This window comes from Bufo gargarizans, chromosome 3 (assembly GCF_014858855.1).
Source record: "Bufo gargarizans isolate SCDJY-AF-19 chromosome 3, ASM1485885v1, whole genome shotgun sequence".
Taxonomy (NCBI): Eukaryota; Metazoa; Chordata; class Amphibia; order Anura; family Bufonidae; genus Bufo; species Bufo gargarizans.
Genome location: NC_058082.1, coordinates 306278036 through 306285720, shown reverse-complemented (window position 1 = coordinate 306285720; position 7685 = coordinate 306278036).

Here is a 7685-nt window from a genome sequence, read left to right as displayed (position 1 = left end):
TCAATTCTGAGTGATTGTACAAAAAATTCTGGGAATAAATATGTAACTGAATCCACATCTGGTAATTAGACTCAGCATTGGGTCAAAGGTGTTGATTCCATTATCCTAATTGGAGTCAGTAGGTGATAAAGACTTCCCAGAAAAAGGTGTCAAGACAGCATTATACGTGGCAGACAATAGATGTCTAACCCCCCCACCTCTATTCAAGCTTGGCTTCTCCATTTTTTACGTAAATGGCCTCCTTCACGCCTCGTTTGTACCAATCAGCCTCCTTATCCAAAACACGTACTTGACTGTCTTCAAAGGTGTGACCTGTTCCTTTTAGATATAAGTACACAGCTGAATCTTGACCAGAGGTTTTGGCTCTTTTATGCTGGGCCATACGCTGATGTAGTTGTTGCTTTGTTTCGCCAATATACAGTTCTGAGCATTCCTCATTGCACTGGACTGCGTACACAATGTTGTCCATCTTGTGTTTAGGCGTTGGGTCTTTGGGGTGAACCAGTTGTTGCCTCAGTGTGTTGCTGGGTTTAAAGCAAACAGGAATGTGATGTTTATTAAAAATCCTTTTGAGTTTCTCAGACACCCCAGCTATATATGGGATAACCATATTCTTGCGTCTGTCATGCTTCTCACCCTTACTGGTAGTCTTGGTGGTCTTTCTTCTCCTTCCTTCTATTTTGACAAAGGCCCAAACTGGATACCCACAAGTATAATGCTGTCTTGACACCTTTTTCTGGGAAGTATTTATCACCTACTGACTCCAATTAGGATAATGGAATCAACACCTTTGACCCAATGCTGGGTATAATTACCAGATGTGGATTCAGTTACATATTTATTCCCAGAATTTTTTGTACAATCACTCAGAACTGAGAAAGCTTGTTGGAAGAACGAGTGAAACGTTTTCAAGAAATCTACAGTACGTCCAGTTGCCTTGATTTATTCTTTACAGATATATACCATGACCTGGATAAATGAGAACCTTCACAGACATATAAAAAGTAAAGTAATAAAAATATATAAACACAATTGTAAGCCCTTTGTAAGGAAAGGTGTAAAAAAAAGGGTAAAAAAATTATCCAAAAACATCTTAATTGTATATGCCAGAAGCCTGACTAATAAAACTGGTGAACTGGAATTAGTAATGTCTGAGCAGGACTATGACATAGTGGGAATAACTGAGACATGGCTAGATGATAGCTATGAAGGGACAGTTAACATAATGGCTTACAGTCTGTTTAGAAATGATCGTGAAAAGCAGGGAGGAGTCTGCCTTCATGTAAAGTCCTGTCTAAAGCCCATGCTCCGGGAATATATAAATGAGTGAAATAAACACATGGAGTCACTGTAGGTAGAGATACAGGTGAAACTCAAAAAATTTGAATATCGTGCAAAAGTCAATTTATTTCAGTAAAGCAAATTAAAAGGAATTGCATTAATTCAGCTTAAAATTTTAATTTTGTGAAAAAGTTCAATATTCTAGTCTCAAAGTGTCACACTCTAGTCAGCTAATTATTCCCTACCGCCTGAGCAAGGGGTACCTCAAAATTGTGACTTTGGGGTTTCATAAGCGGTAAGCCATAATCATCCAAATTATAACAATTAAAGGCTTGAAATATCTCACTTTGCATATAATGAGTCTATCACATATGTTAGTTTCACCTTTTAAGTTACTGAAATAAATGAACTTTGCACACTATTCAAATTTTTCGAGTTTCACCTGTACATAGAGGCAAGAACAATAATAAAATAATGATAGGAGTTTGTTATAAGCCACCTAACATAACAGAGTCCATATAAAATCTATTACTAAGGTAAATAGATGACATGGCAAATCATAGTATGGTTGTTATTTTGGGGGACTACTACTATAATTACTCAGGTATAGACTAGGATACTGAAACCTGTATATATCGTAAAAGAAGCAAAGAAAATAAAGTTCTCAGCAATAACCAAAAACAATTGCCTTTCCCAAATGGTTCAGGATCCGACTAGAGGGATGAGAATACTGGACTTAGTATTATACAATAGATCTGACAGAACAGCAGACATGCAGGTTGGGGAACACCTGGGAAATAGTGACCAATCCTAGACTCTAATTGTGAGAGGTACATACCACATAGGAAAAAAAGGGTAAGGAACAAGAACATTTTTGGATAAATATAAATCTAAAAGCAATAAATGACAAAAAGAAAGCATTTAAAAAACTAAAACAGGGAGGCAGTGAGGAACCATTGAAAAACTATGCTACTTTCACACCTGCGTTAGGTGCGGATCCGTCAGGTATCTGCAAAGACGGCTCCGCACCTATAATGCAAACGATTGTATCCGTTCAGAACGGATCCGTTTGCATTACCATGAATTTGCATTACCATGCATTTTTTTTGTTCATGATAATGCAAACGGATCTGTTTTGACTTACATTGAAAGTCAATGGGAGGTGGATCCGTTTTCAATTGCACCATATTGTGTCAGTGAAAAAGGATCCATCCCCATTGACTTACATTCTAAGTTAAGACGGATCCGTTTGGCTCCGCATCGTCCGGCAGACACCAAAACGCTGCAAGCAGCGTTTTTGTTCCCGCCTCCAGTGCGAAATGGAGGCGGAGCGGCGACAAACTGATGCATTCTGAACAGATCCTTATCCATTCAAAATGCATTAGGGCTAAACTGATCCATTTTGGGCCGCTTGTGAGAGCCTTGAAACGGATCTCACAAGCGCACCCAGAAACGCCAGTGTGAAAGTAGCCTAAGCTGGAGACCAATAGACTTATTGCCAAAGAGAGCACTAAACTTAAAATGTTAGTTAACTATATAGATGATAAAAAATGTAAACCCGAAAGTGGTCCTTTGTAAAGTGATGAGGAAGAAGCTGTAGAGAGCTATGAGGAGAAAGCTGGAAAATAACATACTAACACATTTTAGTAGGCTAGGTTTATTTTAAGGACCATGAAAGGCCAGCATTTGTATTGAAGTGTCAATTTTTGATAGATCTTGAGACGTCAATAGTATGGTTGAGCGAATCCGAACTGTAAAGTTTGGGTTCGTACCGAACTTTAGGATTTTTGGACCCCGGACCCGAACCCGAACATTTCAGTAAAAGTTCGAGTTCGGTGTTTGGCGCTTTCTTGGTGCTTTTTAAAAGGCTGCAGAGCAGCCAATCAACAAGCGTTTAACTGTCTGACCTTAGAAGCCATCACAGCCATGCCTACTAATGGCATGGCTGTGATTGACCAGAGCAACTTAGTGCTTAGTGTAGGGAGAGGATACTGCTGGTGATTTCAGGGAGACAATAGGAATTAATCTTTGCTCAAAACCTGAATCTAACTCAGCGATCTACATACATTGTGTTTTGTGAGTTCAGGGCACAATTTTTTAAAACTGCTCTGAGTCCAGTGACCAAAAAAAAAATAACTTTTATAAATCAGTTTGGTGAGCGGCGGTGGCGGCGGACATTTTATGCAAGCTCGGTGCACTAGCACTGCATCTGAGCTTTTGGGACATTGAATATCACAATTTTTTGGGGCAATTTACAACATCTGGTGCATTTGCAGGCTTATTCAGTGTGCAATTTAAGCTAGAAATACAGCCATCATTTTCTGGGTATTTAAAAACACACTTTTTTGCCAAAATACACTATTTTCCAGATCTGCAAGTGTTAAATTCAAGTTTAATATATACAGCTTTCATATTATGTTACAAAAAAAAAAACTTTTTGGGCAATATACAACATCTGGATTAGTCAATGTGCAATTTAAGCTAGAAATACAGCCATCATTTTCTGGCTTTTTAAAAACATACTTTTTTGCCAAAAAAACACTATTTTCCAGATCTGCAAGTGTTAAATTCCCATTTATTATATACAGCTTTCATATTCTGTTACCAAAAAAAACTAACTTTTTGGGCAATATACAACATCTGGATTAGTGTGCAATTTAAGCTAAAAATACACCCATCATTTTCTGGGGTTTTAAAAACACACTTTTTTTTTTGCCAAAAACTGTATTTTCCTGATCTGCAAGGTTATATACAAGTTTAATATATACAGCTTTCATATTCAGTTACCAAAAAAAATAACACTTTTTTGGCAATTTACATCTTGATTAGTCAGTGTGCAATTTAAGCTAGAAATACAGCCATCACGTTCTTGATTTTTAAAAACAATTGTTTTGCCAGATTCCACTATTTTTCGGGCCTTGCAGCATCAGCATGTGTGAAATTCCAGGGTTATATACTGCTGTCAAATTCAGTTATTAAACAAACACCTGTTTAGGCAAAAAAATATAATTGTTGTCAGCCTTTGCTGCAGATGTCATTGTGATATACCGCCTTTACATAGTGCGTGTGAGATGCACCCTTTAAATTCAGGGGTTCTATTCAGGAATTTGAAATACAGCCATTTGGGCCAACAAATTTAATTGCGGCCTAGTGTGGATCAAGGCGTGTGAGATACACCCTGTATATACAGGGGTTAAATTCAGATATTTAAAATACCACCATTTGGTGCACAAATCTTTAATTGAGGCCTAGTGTGGGTCAGGCCATGTGGGATACAGCCTGTATATACAGGGCTTATATTCTTCTATTATTAAAAAACACCCGTTTGGACAAACAAAGTTTATTTGGCAGCCTTTGCTGCATATGTCATTTTAAGATACACCCTTTATACATTTGGGTTATATTGAGATATTTGAAATACCGCCTTTTGATGCACAAATCTTTAATTGAGGCCTAGTCTGGTTCAGGCCGTGTGAGATACACCCTTTAAATACAGGGGTTTGATTCAGGTATTTGAAATAAAGCCATTTTGGGCAAAAAAATCTTTAATTGAGGCCTAGTCTGGTTCAGGCCATGTGAGATGCACCTTTTACATACTGCCATTCTATTCTTCTATTAATTAAACACCCATGCTGGTGGAGCTCCTGTTGCAGGGAGAGGACGTGGTCGATCTGTGCAAGCTACACGCACATGTGAAAACCCTTCCTTAGGTGCTAGTAGGCGACAGAACCTGCAGCAGTATTTGGTCAGGCCTTATGCGGCTCTACGAATGGTGAGGCCTGAATAAGTACAGGCGATAGTAGATTGGGTTGATGACAGTGGATCCAGTTCATTCACATTGTCTCTCACCCAGTCTCCTGCTGAAAGACCACAGTTAGCACCTGCAGCCGATGTCCATCAGTCTTTCACCTCACCCCCTTGCAAATCAGCCAAGCAGTCTGAGCCCCAAGTCATGCAGCAGTCTCTTCGGATTTTTGATGTCTCTTGTGGAAGAGATTGAGTGCACCCATGCCCAATGATGTGGAGGACGATAAGGTCCTCAACCCCACATGGAATCAAGGTAATGCAAGTAACTTATGTCGTTCAGAGGAAGTGGCGGTGGTCGCACAGACCAGCAGGGTGGAAAAGCAGAGTGGCCATCCTCTAGACAGTTCGCCTGCTACTGCCCACCGCAGCAAGGGGCCGAGCACACCAAAGCCAGCTCCAAGGAATTCCCTGGCGTGGCAGTTCTTCAGAGAATGTGCTGACGACAAGACAAGAGTGGTTTGCACGCTGTGCAATCAAAGCCTGAAGCAAGGCATAAATGTTCTCAACCTGAGCACAAACTGTATGGCCAGGCATTTAAGTGCAAAGCATGAGCTGCAGTGGAGTAGACACCTCAAAAACCAAGAAAGGTCTTTGGCTCCTCCGGCTTCCTCTTCTGCTGAAGTCGTGGCCTCTTCATCCACCTCTGGAGTTACAGTGCCACCTGGCACCCTGCAAACAGAGGATCTACCAGCAACACCAACACCTGGGTCACCAAGCATCTCCACAATGTCCCACTGAAGCGTTCAGCTCTCCATATCCCAAATGCTGGAGAGGAAGAGGAAGTACCCCCCTAACCACCCGCGATCCCTAGCCCTGAATACCAGCATTTCTAAATTACTGGCCTTTGAAATGCTGTCATTCCATCTGGTGGAGATGGATAGTTTTAAAGGTCTTATGGCGGTGGCTGTCCCACAGAACGTCGTGCCCAGCCGCCACTACTTTTCCAGGTGTGCCATCCCTTCCCTGCACAACCAAGTGGGGGACAAAATAAAGTGTGCACTGCACAACGCCATCTGTGGCATGGTGCACCTCACTACGGATACGTGGACCAGTAAGTACGGTCAGGGACGTTATATCTCCTAACAGCGGCTGGCCTGAGGCAGATAGCAGTTTGGTGCATGTCCTTCCACCTCCGAGGATTGCAGGGCACTTCAGTTTTCTTCCTGTAGCTTTCTCCTCCTACTCTGCTTCCTCATCCTCTACCAGCTCCTCATCCGGTCAGCTTAACACCTTCATCACCAACTTCAGCACAGCCAGGGGTAAACGACAGCAGGCAGTTTTAAAACTTATCTGTTTGGGGGACAAACCCCACACCGCGCAGGAGCTGTGGACGGGCCTTGAACAACAGACCGATGAGTGGTTTGTGCCAGTCAGCCTCAAGCCCGGACTGGTGGTGTGCGATAATGGGCAAAATCTCGTAGCAGCTCTGGGACTAGCCGGTTTCACACACATTTCGTGGTGCAAAGATTCCTTAAAAATTGCCCCGATATGTCAGAGCTGCTGCATAAAGTGCAGGCCGTCTGTGCGCGCTTTTGGCGTTCTCACACTGCTGCTGCTCGCCTGTCAGCGCTGCAACGTAACTTCGGCCTTCCCTCTCACCGCCTCATATGCGACGTGCCCACAAGGTGGAACTCCACCTTGCACATGCTGGTCAAACTCTGCGAGCAGCAGCAGGCATTAGTGGACTTTCAGCTGTAGCACGCATGGGTGAGTCGCTCGGCGGAACAGCACCACTTCATCACCAATGACTGGGCCTCCATGCGAGACCTCTGTTCCTTGTTGCGCTGTTTCGAGTACTTCACCAACATGGCCAGTGCTTATAACGCTGTTCTCAGTGTTACTATCCCACTTCTATGCCTCCTTGAAAAAACGCTCCTGGCGATGATGGAAGAGGATATGGCACAGGAGGAGGAGGTGTAAGAGGGATCATTTCATAGGTTTTCCGGCCAGTCATTCCCAAGTGGCTCCGAGGGTGGGTTCCTGCACCCACAAATGCCCTTTACATAATTGTCCAGCCAGGGCACAGTTCTGGAGGATGACGAGGTGGAGGATGAAGAGGAGGAGATGGAGGAGGAGGAACTATGTTCACAGCAGGGTGGCACCCAGACCAGCTCATGGCCATCACTGGTGCGTGGCTGGGGGGATACAGTGGACACAGACGATACTCCTCCCACAGAGGACAGCTTTTCGTTGCCTCTGGGCAGCCTGGCACACATGAGCAATTACATGCTGCAGTGTCTCCGCAACGACCGTCGAGTTGCCCACATTTAACCTTGTGCTGATTACTGGGTGGCCACGCTGCTGGATCCCTATTACAAGGACAACGTACCATCCTTAATTCCCTCAGTTGAGCATGATCGTAGGATGCGTGAGTTCAAGCGCACGCTGGTAGACGCGCTGCTGGTGGCATTTCCATCTGACAGCGGGGGCACAGTGGAAGCACAAGGTGAAGGCAGAGGACAAGGAAGAGGTCACCAACGCAGCTGGGGCACCACCAGCACCTCAGAAGGCAGGGTTAGCATTGCCGAAATGTGAAAAAGCTTTGTCAGCACGCCACAACAACCAGCACCACCAGCTGATATGGAACGTCTTAGCAG